The following is a 2,225-nucleotide window of genomic DNA, read 5'->3' as shown; positions in this document are numbered from 1 at the left end:
GATCTGTTTATTTATTTGTTATTAATTACATATTTTATATTTACACAAAAATGATGATTCATTTTCATGTATTGTATAAGCCACACCTCCTACAATATAAAGCACAGTTTTATTCACGTCACATTTCCTTTTCGTGTCTACTCTGATAACAGTGATGGCTTGTATTTCAGTTCTGATTCTCTTTTTTCATAGCATGGGTAAGTAATATTAATTTCATTTACATTAAATAGAGAGAACCAACTTTATTGTTTTGAAGAAGTCATAAAGATTATACTTATTCAATGTTTTTATACTGCCCCCCTCAGACAGTTCATGTTTTTTTTTCTATTTTTGTTGATTTATGAGTTACAGATTTGATTGCAGTGACTCTGGGCTCTCCAGACACTTTAATATTGGTGGCAGAACCTGGTGATGATGTCACCATTTCGTACCAGCATAACCTGATGGAAGCAGCTTTCATATATTGGTTCAAGCACACAAATCATTCTGTTCCACATCGTGTTGCGTGCCAGTTGTATTTAAAATATTCTCTATCTCGCCCCTGTTCTCTTGTTAATCAAAGTAAACATATTGTGATGACTGTAAACTCCCAGAACACCTCTCTGACAATAACTGGAGTGAATTACACTGATTCAGGACTGTATTACTGTGGCATTCCGCGAAGCACTCACATTTCCTTCAGCAATGCTACATATGTACATGTGATAGGTAACATTTTGTGATGACTCTCATTACATTACTCATTAACAAATATTTATGTTGTTTTAAAGATGTTTCTGTATTATGATGTCCTTTATTGAATCATGTGACTGTCTTAGTCAATAAAACAATTTTGTTTCAGAGCGAAATGAAACACATTTCAAAAGAAAATTTAAAGAAGGTTTGTTATATCTTGTTATATTCTTTAGCTGATCAGGTAACTTTCTGTGCAAAAGAATCACATTACAATATTTATATGACATATTTGATAATCAATAGTAATGCACTATAGAGAAGTAAAATTATGGTTAATATTAAATTCATGAAATTTAATAAATCATTAAACTGTTTTTTGTTGTTGTTGCTTTCTAGAGAAAAGTGAAACACCATCCAAGACCAGTTCTGTAGGTTTGTGATCTCATATACATTCATAATCATATATTCAATGATCCTCTCTTAATTTCGGTGTTTATATTCTGCTGTTTAAAATTTGATTGTAAATAATTAACTGAAAGACGTAGATGAAATTCAGTGCAAAGTCACATGTACAGATTTAAAAATAACTCCTTTCTTTAAATCTCTTCTCCAGCTCACTGCTTTTCCGAAGTCTACTTCATGCTGACAGTGGTGTTCGGTGGTGTGATTGTGATTCTCATCAGTGTTCTTCTAGTCATGTTGAAGAGGAGAAAACAACACCAAGACGGTACAGCTGATACTGCTGTTTAAAATTGAACCATTAAGATTTACGCATGTTCAAAAATACAACTCAGAACAAAAACTATTTTATATTGTTAATGTTACATTAATAATAGAGATCATTTATTTTGACTGATTCTTATAGAAACTGACGATAAAGTACAACAAGAGAAAGAGGTAATTATGAAAATACATGATGTTTGAAACCCACATATATATGGAAAGATAGAAAAATAAAGAACACCTTTATTTAGGACAAGATTTACTTAACATGTTATTAAATTTCTCCAAAAGCAGTCCAACTAATTGTGATCAAATTAGATGGAACAGTAGCTCTTTGGAACAGTAGCTATTTTACAAATAAGGAATCATAAAATATATAAAGAATCAGATCTTAAAATAAATTTCATGACTATAACAATACAGTGAATTTGGATATTAGTATTCATTAAAGGAATACACCATTGATAAAAGAATTTATCATCTAGTGGTAGTTTTTTGTACTATTGCAGGAGCAAGATTCCAAATATGCTGCTTTACATTTTTCTGATAAGAAAATCAAGAAATCAGGGAGACACACTGAAGTGATGGACACTGAGGTTGTGTATTCTTCAGTAAGACACTAGCATTGTACTGTGATAGAATAAAGTTATACATCATTCCTTTACTGTTTTGAACAGCTTTACATAGTTAATTATTTAAACCAACAACAGCCATAAAAGGCTGTGATCCCTGCCATATTTTTCATATCTGTACTCTGTAGTTTTGACAAACACAAGTGTCCATGTCATCAAACACAAAAGCATCAGAGACTATTTGAAGATCTGTAA

At 31.3% G+C, this 2,225-nt stretch overlaps 1 long non-coding RNA gene across 1 annotated transcript; it reads left to right on the top strand.

The window, feature by feature from the left end:
* The first annotated feature begins 499 nt into the window (after positions 1-499).
* LOC113591072 lies at positions 500-1,573 on the top strand. The gene is made up of 4 exons (XR_004776056.1): positions 500-880; positions 1,072-1,107; positions 1,289-1,402; positions 1,541-1,573. It is a non-coding gene; the product is annotated as an uncharacterized LOC113591072 (long non-coding RNA).
* Positions 1,574-2,225: the final 652 nt, after the last annotated feature.

This window comes from Electrophorus electricus, chromosome 5, assembly GCF_013358815.1.
Source record: "Electrophorus electricus isolate fEleEle1 chromosome 5, fEleEle1.pri, whole genome shotgun sequence".
NCBI lineage: Eukaryota > Metazoa > Chordata > Actinopteri > Gymnotiformes > Gymnotidae > Electrophorus > Electrophorus electricus.
This window is presented reverse-complemented; position numbering and strand designations above follow the sequence as displayed.